Source organism: Vulpes vulpes, chromosome 8 (assembly GCF_048418805.1).
Source record: "Vulpes vulpes isolate BD-2025 chromosome 8, VulVul3, whole genome shotgun sequence".
Lineage (NCBI taxonomy): Eukaryota > Metazoa > Chordata > Mammalia > Carnivora > Canidae > Vulpes > Vulpes vulpes.
In genome coordinates this window covers 87,898,371-87,914,423 of record NC_132787.1, presented here as the reverse complement: position 1 = coordinate 87,914,423, position 16,053 = coordinate 87,898,371, and the positions used below count along the sequence as shown (strand labels likewise).

The 16,053-nt window shown below is 41.2% G+C and overlaps 1 long non-coding RNA gene across 1 annotated transcript in view; it reads right to left on the bottom strand.

Annotated features, from left to right (window-relative positions):
• Positions 1-16,053, bottom strand: part of LOC140600014 (uncharacterized) — a 144,139-nt gene that overhangs the window by 122,814 nt on the left and 5,272 nt on the right. The window contains exon 2 of the long non-coding RNA XR_012003188.1: positions 15,116-15,183. This is a non-coding gene — a long non-coding RNA (uncharacterized lncRNA). The remainder of the gene's footprint in view (positions 1-15,115; positions 15,184-16,053) is intronic.

Here is a 16,053-nt window from a genome sequence, read left to right as displayed (position 1 = left end):
AGGCAGACCCAGAGAAAGAGAAGAGAAAGAAGCTCTAGGACTCTCTGACTAATTGCAAATGGCAGAGTATTATAAAGGGAATAATAAGTGAGAGGAAGGGACCTGAGTAAGATGACACTCAGGTTTCTGACTTTGATATTAGGGTGAATAAATAGAGGCACCATCACAAGAGAAGCTTAGAGAAAAAGAGATGTGCTTGTTTTGTGCACATGTCAAAAGTGATGATTAGGTTTAGTGAAAGAAGTCAAACACAAAAGACTATATGCCACTTGATTGTATTTTCGTGAACTTCTCAAGAAGGCAAAACAATGTAATGGCAGAAAGCAGATCAGTGGCTGCCAGGGCCTAAGGGTAGGGCAGGGGACCAACTGCAAAGGACCACAGTAACACTTTTCAGGGTGACCAAATATTAAGATATGAAAAAGCAAGTTTACAAGTTAGAAACACTACATTTCTAAGGCCCCTATCTTCACTGAGGTGGTGGTTACTAAAATTCATGAAAAGTATACACCCAAAATGAATGAGTTCTATTGTGTGCAAATACCTCAATAGAACTACTTTTTTTTTTTTAAATAAAGTTGCTTTTTAAAGCAATGTCCTTGGGGATGGCCAGGTAGAGATGGCAGTGAGCAAAGGTCTAAATATACAACGTGGATTTGGAACTTGTATGGGTGAAGAGTTGATATAAGTAGAAAGGTGCATAGGAGCCCAGGAGATAGCTCGGAAGAAACAACCAAATACCTAGAAAGTACAGCAGGAGACAAATCAACACAAGTTAAGAAAGAGTTTTTAAAAGAGGAGAATAATCAACAGAGTAGCACCCCCAGAGAGTTCCAGAAAGACAGAAGCTAAACAAGAGCATCACTGGCTTTGTCCACCTGGAAGAGTTGGTTGGAGGCAAAGTCAGAGATTTCCCTCCTCTGTTCTACTACTAAAATAACTAGGTCATCCTGAAGCAGTAGTTTTAAAACATTTTTTCCACAGCAAAATAGTTGAAGAAGATGGCAGGGTACTTCCTATGACCAATCCCAAAGGTGCTGACTTTCAAAATTTTGCTGATTTGGGTCCTGAAATCCAATTTACAAACACTTTGGCCATGGGTATACCTTTCTGGTCACATGCCTGTTAGGTGAAAATCAAAATAAATTAGAATCGCCCAAGCACCCTCTACCCAAAAGCAAAGGCCCAAATGGGTGTCAGGTGATAGCCCCAAAGGTTGCTGCCAGGAAATGAAAAGCCGTAAAGGTGACTGACTGGAAATACACAGAACATATGAGACTTGCCACACTCAACACCCAGAACCAAGTCGACGGGAAAAGCAAAATTTAGAAGACAAGGGATTATACATATTTTAAGGCCAAGAGTGACACCCAGTGTTCATAGAGATCATTCCAGGCTCCCAGGCTCCCAGACTCCCAACAACTTCCCATTTTGTTCAGGGCACAGAAGACGAGTGAGCTGGGTCCCAGGTATGACCCAGATGGAGCTGCCCTCTGGCTTCCCAGGTCAGGAGGACAAGCTGGACCGAGGAGTGGCAGGAGTTAGGTGACAGTGGGTGATTTAGCTGGACCCTAAGAAGCAAAGTGATCTGCAGTTCCGTCTCATGATGACAGCTGTGAAGAGAGAGCTTGACCATCTCTAAAGCACTTTTGCATTTATTACCTATTCTCACTGCAACCTTAGTAGGCAGGCAGAGCAAGCTGTCAGCCCCATTTTATGGAAAGAAGATGAAGCTGCAGAGAAGTCAACAGGTATATCTACAAACCCAGGTCTCCTGTCCTAAGTGCTCATTCCTTAACACTCTGCAACCAGGACTTAGCCAGGGAGGTCCCTGAGATGCGGGAGGGGGATCTGGAGTCCACATCTGGAGCCCCAAACACTAAAGAGGATGCAGCCTCTGAGCATTCCCAAGGTCATTCAGTACACAAAGACCTCTGGAGTGCTCATACGTGCCAGGCACTACCTGTCTGAAAACAAAAAGTCTTTTCTTTTCTAAAGAAGTTTGTAATCTATCCAGGGAGGCAGATAAACACCATGAGATGGGACGAGACAGGACTGTGATGAGCAGGCCCAAGTCCAGCAAGAGGACAGCTTTCCAAAGAAGGATGAAAAACTGTACAAGTCCTTTCTGCTCCGGACACAAGGCCTGAGCCCTTGGCCACAGGCAGCTCAGCAAGTGCTTTCACCTGTGCACCAGACCCCCTCTGCACACCCATGTCCTTTCCAAAAAGGAGAGAAAGTGAAGAAGAAAATTCACCTTCCAGTGAAACTAAGGAACAGCCCAAAACCCAAAGCCCACTGGATGGTAAGTAACAGCAGTTTGGGCCAAGTCAGGAGGGGAGGCAGAGAATGGCCTTGGGAAGTGAGTGCACAGTTCTAGAGAAATCTGCACATACCATGAAAGGCCAAACCAGCAACCATTAAGTTAAGCGAGATCAGGACATTTCAGAACTCGGTTGGCACCACCAAGGGATAAGTGAAACAGGAAGCCAGGTGAGAAATCTTTATAAAAAATCAAGCCCTCGGTGAGGCCAGGTAGTAAACAGCTCTGCCACTTCGGATTGAAGACAGTGGTAAAGAAATAAATGCTAAAATGCTATCCAAAAACCCTGTGACAATGCAGGATTTTATGATGACTAAGCAGACTTGCTGCTCACTCCGAAAATAGGAATATGGAGAATGGAAAACATGAACCAGAGATATACTCTCCACAGAACACAGAGCAGAGTCTGTGAAAAAGTATTTCAAGGACTTGTATTTATTTTGGGCAAAAAGGTGACCAGAGATTGCTGGTGAGGGCCCTGGGGGGCGGGGGCAGAGGGGTGTTCATGCTATAAAGATCTAAAAAGTACAGGCTAGAAATAAAAAACATTTTGGTGGGGGTACCTGGGTGGCTCAGTTGGTTAAGCATCTGTCTTTGGCTCAGGTCGTGGTCCTGAGGTCCTGTGATCGAAACCACGCCCCCCAAATTGGTCTCCCTGCTCTCCTTCTCCCCCTTCCCCTGCTTGTGCTCTCGCATGAGCTCTCTCCCCTCTTTCTCTTTCTCTGTCAAATAGATAAAATCTTTTTTTAAAAAAAAATATTTTTGATGCACAGCTAAGCTTACAGGAAAGTAAGGGAAATCCACAAGGTCTCAAAATGAAATGGGAATAGAAAGTAGAATGAAAGTAGAATGGAGGAGAATTGGGGGTTATTCTGAAATTCTCTACCCAGGACCCAGACGTCCTGTTTAAATGGTCCCATGAAAAGATCCAAGATCAGATGCCGAGAGGCCCAAGGTAGAGGCTGGAGGTAGAAACTCTGCATGCATCCAGGAACCCCACAGAGCTACACCCTTGGAGAAAGGTGAGCTGGGGGAAATGTCCACTTGAGAGCTGGGAGGGAAATCTGCCTTGGGCTATAGGATAGGTGCGGGGAGCGGTGAGGGGGACTCACTGGGAATTTAGAAGCACAAGCCTTCCCTCCATTAGGAGAGGTTTGAAAATACACTATCTATATGCAGGGAACTCCAAAGGGAAAATTAATTTCGAGTGCTTCTCAGTCAAAATCACCTTAGGTACCTGGCAGATGCAAAGGCAAAATCACTCAAACCCCGCAGGATTCCTACAGTTAGCAAAATATGATCAAATCACAAATTACCAAAAACTTAAGAAACAAACCACCAGGAAAGGATTAACAACAAAGTAAAGACTTGGAACCCAAATAACTCGCATATTAAAATTATCAGATACAAAATATAAAATACATAGAAAGAGAAGACACATGTCAACAAAAACATTTGTCCAAGGATATTCATGGCAGCTTTTTTCAAAATTTATTTATAGTGACTGACACCTGGAAACAGCTCAAATGTTCATCCATAAGAATGGATAAACCGATTATGATATAACTCACTCAAGGAAAAAGGCCTCAACAATAAAAAGGAAATGAATTAAGGAATGAACTACAAGGTGAATAAATCTCAAAAACATTAGGCTGAGAAAAAGGAAGCAGATTCAGAAGCCACACATACATACTGTTTGATTCTATTTACATAAAGTTCAGAAACAGGTAAAACTAATCTGTGGGTGATAAATAGAACACTTGGGGAGTAGGAGGAGAACTGACTGGAAAGATACGGGGGAGCTTTCTGGAATTATGGAAATATCCATATGCCAATTAAGATAATGGTTTCACAGGACACACAGTTATCAAAATACATCAAACTGCACTGTTACGATTTCTGCATTTTTTTGTACATTCATTAGTTATATCTTGATAAAATACACACACACATAATTTAATGAAAGAGAAAATGGAAATCATGTTCCAGCCCATAAAAAGTGATGACAAATACCTGAAAAAGATTCAGAAAGAAATTCTAGAAATAAAAATAGATAATCACTGGGGTGCCTGGGTGGCTCAGTCAGTTAAGCGTCTGCCTTCAGCTCAGGTCATGACCTCAGGGTCCTGGGATCCAGCTCTGCATTGGGCTTCCTGCTCAGTGAGGAGCCTACTTCTCCCTCTGCCTTTCCCTCTACGCTTGTGCTCTCTTACTTGCTCACTCTCTCTCTCAAATGAATATATAAAAATTTTAAAATAAAAAAGAATTAATAAACACGGGACAGCTACCAAAGCAGTGAGAACTGGAACCCAAGACCTCAAAGAGAAGAGACATGGAGAGATGAGAGTCAGATATTTAGCTGTGCTTTTTCCTCTTACAGTATTTGCTGAAAGAGACCAAATGAGGACATGGGAGGTTGTGAAGAACATGGCAACAAAGAAGGCGCGAAATGAAGCTGAACTCCTGGTAGCCTTGAGGGCTGGGAAGATAAACAGGGGAGTTCAGAACCCTATAATGTACCGCCAGGCCCTCAGGTGGGAGCCTGGTAGAGTTAAACCCTCGTAGTAAGAGCGGCAGTCCCCATAAAGACCGAAACCAGAATCAAATCAACTAAATTTCAAAATGAATTAAATCTTCCCCTAGTGCAACGCCTGACTGAAGCAAGTGTCAGTCATCTTTGGAGGAAGGTATCCTCCATAGCGTCAAATTATTTCTACAATGTCTCTCATTCAATGAAAAACCATGAAAGGGCTCCAGAGGGCATCTAAAACCCAGGAAGTAGGGTTGCCATCACTGCAACGCCAGCACCCTCGCCATGTTCCAGAAGATGACCACGGTCTGGGAAATGGCCACATTTCTTTACTCAGGCCAGCTGACTTCAGTTGGCAGTTTTCTAGCTCTAGCAAAATAAGCCTGTTTCATACCCTCGGGGATGCCAGCATCAGCCAGCTGGGCCCCCTCCTTGGGGGTCTGGATCTCAGACCCAGGAGGCCCTTCACGGAGCTCACTGACACCAGCATCAGATGAGTAGTAGTGAGTACCCAGTCCCAATGGGTCTACACTTCCGCTTTGTGAGGTCCCACCTCCAGGCCTGCAGGTTCTAGTTATCCTAGCCCCTTACCTTTGCTCCCCTAGCTTTAGGGATGGGTATCTATATTTGCTACCTCTTTAGCACCGGAGACTCCTTCCTGTTATTGTTGTTTTTTGTTTTTTGTTTTCAGAAACCTAGTCAACAAATTATACCTGCTTAACAATTCTTTATAGTAAATTTTCTCTGTTAAGATAACTGATGTATCTCACCAGTCAGGTCATCTTTGATTCCTCCCTTCACTGCCTTATAGTTTACAGCAGACAAATCTTGTACACAGGTTTAATAGATTCAGATCTAATTACCTAATTTTCTTAGTGCTATCTTAAATGGCACTTTAAAAAATGAGTTGAAAGATTCATTATAGTTAAGATGTCAGGTGTCCCCAGATTCATCTATAAGTTCAGTACAATCCAAATCAAAATTCTAGAAGACTTTTTTCCAGAAATTAATAAGCTAATTCTAAAATTTATTTAGAAAAGCAAAAGGAATCAAATTAACCAAAACAATTTTTAAAAGGAGGAAAAATGTTGGAGGACCCACACTATCTGATTTGAAAACTTAATATAAAGCTATACTAATCAGGGCGCCTGGGTGGCTCAGTGGTTGAGCGTCTGAGTTTGGCTCAGGTCTTGATGCCAGGGTCCTGGGATTGAGTCCCACAACAGGCTTCCTATAGGGAGCCTGCTTCTTCCTCTGCTTATGTCTCTGCCTCTCTCTCTGTATCTCTCATGAATAAATAAATAATCTTTTTTTTAAAAAAAAGCTATACTAATCAAGACAATTTGATATTAGTGAAAGGACAGACATACAGATGAGAGGAACACAAGAGACATAATAGAGCCTCATTTATGTCATCAATTGATTTCCCACAGAGATGTCAAGGCAATGGAGAAAATATAGCCTTTTCAACAAGTGGTACTGGAGCAGCAAGACAAATACAAAAACATACCTCCCCCCAAAAAAATCTGATCCATATCACACACCATACACATTTTCAAAAAAATAAATACTAGCAGGTTTTATCATTGACTATCTTCACTGAAGAAACTTCTAAAAACACTTCAGGAAGAAAAAAACCATCTGTCTCACAAAAACGAAAAATGAGAAAGGAAATTGACAAACATGTAGGTAAATTTATACAATTATTATCTATATAAAAATAGTAATAATGTCTCATTTTTAGAACTTTAAAATTATTTTAAAATACTACATAAATCACCTAATATAAGAAAGGGCAACTGGAGTTTAGATAAAATACCTTTGCATTTTTCAGGAAAATTATAAAAATGCTTGATGATTTTAGATTTTAAGTTAAACATTTGTATTAAAAAATGAAGAGCAACTGTTAAAAATGTAAACCTTTAAAAAATTTTAATAACAAAGCATACAACTTCTAAAACAGTGTAGACAAATTGAATTAAACAAAATGTAAGTGAATCCTAAGTTTGCTAAGAAAGGAGAGGCAAAAGCATTGAAAACCTGGGCAAATACAAAGCCCAAAAATGATACAGAAATATAATACATACTAGTGATCATAAGGAAGAAAACTTGATGACATTCGTCAGTTAAAATAAAGAAATCATCATTTTGGATGGCAAACAAACGCCAACTCTATGCTACTTATAAAAGATGGACCTAAGCTTGGACACAGAATATTGGAAAATAAAAGACTGAGAACCCACCGTGACTGTGGCATACCATGTATACAGGAACTGACAGCTGACTCCATAGTAACATCACACAAAGCACAAGTCAGCAGAAAACATTATTACAGATAAAGAAGGTTACGAGTAACAAAAAATTTGATTCACAGAAAGATGAAACAATTCTACACTTGTAGCTAATAACCTACCTTAAAAATATATAAAGCAACAATTGACTGGATTAATAACTTCACCAGCATAGTAAATTCTTTTAATGCATCTTTCTCAGTTATTGAAAAGATCCAACAGTCAAATATTAGTAAAGCTATAGATGTGAACAGTGCATTCATAAGCTAGATTTAATGGACAATAATAAGACTCTTCTCCCAGTAATTGGAGACCATGCATTCTTCTCAATTCTGTATTGAACTATTACAAAAATAGACCAGGGATTAGAGAGGCCATAAAGCAAGTCTCTCCAAAGTTCAAACAATATATATGAAATAGCTCACATTTTCTGATCACAGTGAAATTAATTCAAAAACACCCAAAGCAAACAAACAAAAACACTTTTAAAATGCACATTACCAAATAGCTGATATCCCCAGCGGAGCCTGAGCTCAGAAGCTAAAATAACTAGACTCCTGAGAGTTAGAACCACCTCAGAAGAAAGTCAACAAACTGAAGAAACATATACCCATCTGAAAAAAAAATATTAAAACAGGTAAACTAAGGATTTTTCTTAAGTATGCATGGAAAATATAATAAGTAAAGATGTTAGTAATGTGAAACAAAAATTTGAAATGATTTTTTAAAAAGAAATATTAGATTTGATGATTATAATAGTTGAAATAAAAATCACGATAGACTATATGGAAGGATGAATTCAATTGGAAAAATAAATTGGTTAGTTTGAAAATTAGATTGAGAAACTGTCCCAAAATTAAGCAGGAAAACATTAAAGAGATAAAGATTTACTTTTTTTTAGGATTTTTTAAATTTATTCATCTGAGAGAGAGAGAGAGAGAGAGAGAGCACAAGCAGGGAGAGAGGTGGAGGAAGAGGGAGAGGCAGACTCCCTGCTGAGCTGAGATCTGGATGAAGGGCTCAATGTGGGGCTCAATCCCAGGACCCTGAGATCATGACCTGAGCCAAAGGCAGACACTTAACCATCTGAGCCACCCAGGTGCCCCTGGAGACAAAGATTTACATTTAAAAAAATCTTATCTACTAAGTAAATAATAATTGTAGGCTGACATCTGAAAAATAGGGTCCTCAGAAGATGAAGAAATATTTGAAGAAATAAAGGAAATAAATTTCCTATAATGAAAGAAAATGAACAAATTTGAAAGGGTTTAAGGAGTATCAAACACTATAGTAGAGTAAAAGAATGTCAAAATAGGGAGAATAAATTAACATTTGCCATTGAATATTTTAATATACCCCTCTCAGAAGCTGATAAATCAAGCAGACAGAAATAAGCAAAGATAATGAAAATTAGAACAATTCAATGAATAAGTATGAGCTATCATTGGAATGACTCTATTGCCCCCATTTGTCCCAGCTAGTACTAGTTAATGCCCATTGCCCTGGCCAATTATTCATTATGGCCCCTTTCACTCTCAAGCATGTCATAGTTTAGACAATAAATTATATGGTCCTGCTGGCTATTGGATGCATTTAGAATTTTACACTCAACAGCAGAGAGGGTAATTTTTTTTTACCAGATATGTAACATTTACAAAAGTAGACCTGTATTAGACTATAAAAGAAAGCTCAATAAATCCATTCATTTAGTCATTCTTTCATTCAGCAAATATTTTTGAGCACCTACCATATGACTTAGCACTTTTCTAGCCTAGCCTCGGAATGCAGCCAAGATGCTCCATGGCACAAGTTCTATGGCAACTGTTCACACTATGTTCTAACTATGTTCTAGTATAGCCAGGAATGCCACATCGTATCACACAGGGCTTGGTAGTCTATCATGACAGCTACCTGAAAGCTTTACAGTACACAGCCTACACGCCATAACAACAGTCTCAGGTACGCTAGTGAACAAAACAGACCAAGTCTTGCTCTCCTGGAGCTTATATTCTACTAGAGACAGAGGTAAACAAAATAAGGGACGTGTTTAGTATTATAGTAGGTAAGCAACATGAATAAGAATAAAGCAGATAATGGAGATAGGAGTACCAGAAATCAGGGTTGAGGAAGGAGTGGAAATTTTAAATAGCATGGTCAGAATAAGCTTACTGAGAAGATGATATTTGAGCAAAGGGTTAAGTAAGGAAAGTGAGCCACATGGATATCTGGGGAAAAGTACACCAGGGAGTGGGAACAGCTATTGCAAAGCCTGATGTGGAAGCTTACCTGGCACATTTAAGTCAAAACCAAAAATGCCAAAATGGCTAAGTTTAGAGAAAAAGAGGGAAAGCACTAAGTGACAAGGTCAGGAAGGTAAAATTAGCCAGATGGTGTTGACTTTCAGGATGTTGGCTTTTACACTGAAGGACCTGGGGGCCCGGGGGTGGGGGTGGGGGCAGGCCCTCTAGTGAACTTTAAACAGTAATGACATCATCTGACTCATGTTTTAAAGGATCATGCAGGCTGCTAAGTTGAAAGTAAGAAAAAGAAAGAAAGAAAGAAAGAAAGAAAGAAAGAAAGAAAGAAAGAAAGAAAGAAAGTTGTAGGGTCACAAGGTCACCCAAAGAGAAACCTGTTAGGACGCTGTTAAATTAATCCAGATAAGAGATGAAGGTATTTAGATCAAGGTGGTTGCTGCAGAATTTAAGAAACAAAACAGATGAAGAGGGATGCCTGGGTGGTTCAGTGGTTGAGCATCTGACTTTGGCTCAGGTGGTGATCCCAGGGTTCTGGGATCGAGGCCCACATCGGGCTCACCTCAAGGAGCCTGCTTCTCCCTCAGCCTGTGTCTCTGCCTGTCCTCTATTTCCTAGAGTTGAGTCTCTTTTGGTCTGCTTCCCTCTCTGTTTTTTTTTTTTAATATTTTATTTATTTATTCATGAGAGAGAGAGAGACAGACAGAGACAGAGACAGAGACACAGAGACACAGGCAGAGGGAGAAGCAGGCTCCATGCAGGAAGCCTGACTCGGGACTCCATCCCCGGTCTCTAGGATCAGGCCCTGGCCTGAAGGCAGGCGCTAAACTGCTGAACCACCCAGGGATCCCCATCCCTAGCTGTCTTTATCTTATTTTTCCTTGCCTTCCCCTATGTTCATCTGTTTTGTTTCTTAAATTCCACATATGAATGAAAACATATGGTATTTGTCTTTCTCTGACTGATTTATTTCGCTTAGCATAATACCCTCTAATTCCATGTTGTTGCAAATGGCAAGATTTCATCCTTTTTGATGGCTGAGTAATATTCCAGAGTGTGTGTGTGTGTGTGTGTGTGTGTGTGTGTGTGTGTACACACTACATCTTCTTTATCCATTCATCTATCTATGGACATATGGGCTTTCTCCATAGTTTGGCTATTGTGGACATTGCTGCTATAAACATTGGGGTGCAGGTGCCCCTTTGAATCACTAGGTTTTTTTCCCTCTGGATAAATACCTACTAGTACAACTGCTGGGTGGTAGGGATAGTTCTATTTTTGATTTTTCTGAGGAAACTCCACACTGTCTTCCAGACTGGCTGCACCAGCTTGCATTCCTCACCAAGAGTTAAGATGTGAGACTGGCACAGTGAATATATCCAGCCCTTGGAAGAGTTTCTTTGTGCCCCTTTGTAATACCTCCCTCTTCCCTTTCCATCTTCCCCCTACCCTTCAGGCAGCCACTGATTTACATGCTGACACTGTAGATTGCTATGCATTTTCTAGAATTTTATAGAAATAGAATCGTACGGTGTTTACTCCTTACTATCTGGCTTCTGCCACTCTGCATGATTACCTTGAGGTTCATTCATGTTCCTGCACATGTTAATATTTCATTCCTCTTGTCAATAAGTAAGTAGTGTTTCATTTGTATGAATGCACCACATTTTATTTACTTACTGGTGGATATATTATATTGGCTCTTTCCAGTTTGGGCTATTACAAATAAAGCTGCTATGAATATTCTTTAATAATAATAACAATGGAAAATATGAATAAAATATTGCCTACAAAAGTGAGAGACACAGAAGACTATGAAACATTATGAAAACATGATAGGATTACAGAGTAGGGACAACAATAATGAATTTAGAATGAGACCAATCAGCATGGTTTTGTGTATTTCTCCAGCTGTCTTCAACTGCAGGAGTACAAGCATAGAGAAGACAGAGGGGCACCTGGGTGGCTCAGTAGGTTAAGCAGTTAAGTTCCTGCCTTTGGGCCAGGGCATGATCCCAGGGTCCTGGGATGGAGCCCAATGTCGGTCTCCCTGCTCGGCGGGGAGTCTGCTTCTCCCCCTCCCTCTGCCTGCTACTCCCCCTACTTGTGTGCTCCCTGTCAAATAAGGAAATAAAAATCTTTAAAAAAAAAAAAAGAGAGAGAGAGAGAGAGAATTACATTCAAGTTGGAGTTTTACTCTGAGTAAAACACAAAGCAAAAGAGGGGCAAGATATGAGAGTGTGTGCAAGAGAGGATACTAATGGGCCATGAAGTTTGGAGAAGGTAAGAGAGTCCGCTAACATTCATGTTTGCGTCTGAGTGTATATGTAAACATACAGGTAATTCTGTAATGATAATATCAGGAAATATAGTTGATAAGTGAATTCTTTTCCCCTTATGGTTTCAATCCTTTTCTGTACTAAACTGCCAGCTTAAGGAACTCCCAGCTCCCAGCGAAAGAGAGAAAGGAAAAGGAGGGAACAGGTGGTTTATTTGCAGGACTCTGGGAATCTTCAGAAGGGCTACTTGAAAATAGTTGAAGGGAATAAAAATAGAATATAAATGGTGAAGACATTCAGATGCGGATTCACATCCAAAACAGACTCAAACAACAATAGTCCTCACAGAACACGAGAAGGAGCGCTGGTCCCCGGAGCAAGTAAGCCTAGGTGCAGGTTCCAATTTAGCTGCACTGGCAGGGAGGTCACCAACGTTGTTTTCTCACTTGGACGATGGATCATACTTGATGTACCCACGTCACAATATTGTATTGAAGACTGGAAGCTCTGGGAGAGCAGAGGGTGTGTCTATCCCAACCCTGTTCACAGGGTTTCAAAGCTAATTCTCTCACATATCAACATACACTGATGGTTAAATGGTATCTTGAGTGATCAGCGTTAAAGAACTTCTTTAAACTAGCAAGTGGGATCTGAATGTTAAAGTCTTCATTTCTTTTCCAACTGATGTTCCTCCCTTCCCCACACTATTATTGCTCCAGCAATGACCCTGAACCAAGGCCATCCTTCAACCTAAAAGTTTCCCCCAGGTCTCCATGGCCAGTGTGATGTCCCAACCGTGTAGGGTCAACCAACCCACAGTGAAGGACAATACTGGTTCCAACATCCCCCAGTACAGTTAAGATCTCCTAGACCACCGACATCACAATACTCCCAACGTTTCTCATGTACCAGTATCCCCCAGGGCCACTCCCAGCATGGAAGCAGGTCTCTGGGAATATCTAACAGCCCTAATCTCCAAAAGACCTCCCCATTCAGACAAGTCTCACTCCCCATCTCACCTTCTCTGCTGTCTCCAGCTCAACCCAGCTCCTCAGCCCAGGGCACACCTTCCACTCCTTCCTATTCCATCCCAGACTCACTGGGCAACCCTTATTAGACAACCTTTTCAGACAACCCTTACTTCATCCTCCTAGCAGATGCTGGAGGAAGAAGTAGAACATGGCGGACAGCAACCATCTTATGAGCCCCTTCATCTCTACCTATTTATAGACTCTAAAATTGATGTATGTGGTAGCCTGAAAGTAAGCCAGGATGAATCCAACAGACTACTACCCTTGTCAATTCATTAGACGAATGTAACAAAGTGGAGGTGGTAGGGAGGCAGACTTTGAGTTAAAAACCTGACAAGCTTGCTGTACCACCTATAAAGTAAAGATAATGGGACCTTTGGCTCAAGGTCGTTGGAGGGGTAAAGGAAATCATTTAAGTACCTAGCTTAGTGCCTGGCACTTGGCACCTCAGCAAATGCCAGTCCCCCACCTCCTTTGACCCAGCACATCCAGCTGCAGCCACGATCCCCAGAACCACAAAGAAGCCTTTCTCTTAATGCGCTTTCATCACCACGTGAAGGAAATGAACATTTCCCAGGCATTTCCCCTTTACCTGGCCCTTCTTAGAATCCCTCTGGGATGATCCCCCTTTTTTACAGAGGTTCAGAGATATCAGGTGACTTTCTCAAGGTCACATAGCTCCTATGAGGCTTAGCTGAGATTGAAACCTAATTCTTTGGAACTCCAAAGTCTACTTTTTATGCTTCCCACAGCACTCTCCTTCAAAAGGACATATGTGAATCAGAAGCACAAACTGGTTGAAATTATTATACAACATCAAGGAAAGGAAGTCATGAGACAGGAAGGGCAGTTTACTCAGGGGACATACTGTCCTATACTTAAATATCCTTCTATCTTGGAGTCTCCTCCTCTCATCTGGCTTTCCCTCTCACTCCGCAAGGTGGCGATATGCCACAAAGTTAGGGTACAGCAGCTCTGTGTAGCTGGGATCCAAGGGTCTCAACACAGCAACCTCGTGTACTACCTGCTAGGAAAGACACCCATTGCTAAGTACTCTGACACACACCGGACAGAATTAACATGAGCATCACAACAGAAAAACCTCCTTACCACACCCCCCCACACACACACACGCCGGAGACAAACAGGTGCACTCTCTCAAGGCCTTGGCTGACGCTCTGTTTCCACATTACAAGTCAGAAAAACAAGAAAAAAAAGAATGAAAAGAGGGTAATAAGAGGAGAGGGCAACAAAACAGAAGTGAAAATAATAAGGAACAGGGCCAAGGGTCAAGTGAAGGAAAGCAAGAAGGAAAAGGAATAGAATGCTCTGAATTGGAAGACTCTATTTCTAGCAACCCAGGTCAGGGCACACAGGAAATCAGGGTCAGAAAGAGGCAGTCACTTGGCTAGGGTCACACAGCAGGTCAGGGCAGAGTCCTCCTTTGGGCTGAACTATCTTCAGCCACTGGGCACCACTGACACACCAAATCCATAATTCCACAGGGCTCCAGGATCACAGATTGCAAGAGTTAAAACTGACCCTAAGACTACCACTTACAGAAGAATGGAGTAGACCTACTTTTCCCTTTTTCCTGCTAAGTATGGATAAAACCCCTCAACCTTAAAATAAACTTAGCAGGAGTCTAAAAGTTAGAATGAAGACAGACAGACTAGGGACCTCAGGACCCAAGAAGTGAGTTCTCTGAGGTTTTTTGTTGTTGTTGTTTATTTGTTTGTTTGCCTTCAGTCTGAGTGCTGGAGAATCCAGCAACCTAGCAATGCCAGTAAACACAGACACTCTGCTCCCAAAGAGAAAAGCTCCAAGAAAATCCTGTCCCCACAAAAGGGACAGCCTAGCAAACAGAAAACTTTTGAGCAAAAGCTACTCAGCTCCAGCCAAATATCCCCAAAACATTGCAGCTTCACCCCCACTTTCACCAGTAAAGGTCAAATGGAAAGCCTAGAGTTTTACTTTTGCCAGGCTTTAACAAGACACCCTTAACTCCCTTCTTGCTGTGGTGCCAGGCAAGGTCAAGTGAGAAGCTGGGATTTCATTCTTGCCAATCAGTAACAAGCACCTCTGACCAGGTGGAGTGGTCAGTGGAGACCACATGGGGTTCCTGGACTTCTGTCTCCACCAGGAGGTAGCAAAGCACTCCTTTTCCCTGCTGGGGTGCTATTGGAGGATCAGAGGAGGCCCAGGGGAGAGTTGGGACTTACACCACCACTCAGCAATAATGAGGCTTAACCACCCAAATCTCCACCCCACGGTACTAGAAGCCGAGTGAGGAGCTTAATTCCCACCACTGTCCAGAGGTAACAAGGAGTCTGCACCGCCCCCCACCCCCCACCCCCACCGACGCCCAGGTATCTACTGAGGCCAGGAGGAGAAAAAAACTCTTACTTCCATTCCACCTGGCAGCAATAGGCAATGTCCCTTTGCTCCACCAAAGCAGCATCAACAAAGACCTGCTAAAACAGAAAATATAAATAAGATCCAGAGTCAGAACATAATACTCAAGATGCCTCAGTTTCAATTTAAAAAAAAATTACTCAACTTGATTGAGAAAAGTCAACAGAAACTGACACCAAGACAGATGCCTAAGAAGGATTTTAAAGCAGCCATTGTGAAAACCCAGTTAGTGTTGGAGCTGAATTAGAACCTACCTCTGTTGCCTTTGCCTGAATAAGGGAACAAAACCAAAAGCTCTCTTACTAGGGAAAAGCTGACTTACCAAAAAGGCTACTGTTCTATTCCTTTACTTTGTTTTTATGGAAATAGAAAGAAGGAAGTAGTGCTTTTCACCCACAAGCTAATTTTACAAATAATTTGTACCAGCTAAATTGGCACCTAGAGTAATAAATACCTTAGTCTGTAGGACTTTGAATTGATTTGGAGTTAAAAAAATAAAATAGGCAACCTATGTAGAAATGCTTTCCCTCCTGGAAAAAAAAAAAAAAGAAATGTAAAGTGTCTTTGGCCTAATCCAATCTAAACTTTCCCCTGAATCATTTTCTGTGAAACAGCTATGATTAAAACATTGTTTCCTTAATCTGCTTCACTGCCTCAAGAGTAGTCTCTTTTCCCTAACAAAGGGAAAAGAGTATCCAAAAGCCTCAAATTTAATACTTATTTTTAATGTGGTTTAGCTTCCTCTAGGTATACATTTGTAGTTTAAGACGAGTAAAAATACAAGTATACACAAATGTTTTTTAGAAGACAATGATTACCTGATTTTTATCTTTTTTTTATTTTTATCTTATACAATTAAAAATATGACAATTTAAAGGACACCAAAACCTAAAATTATATTACAAATTGGAGGTCTCTGACTTACCAAT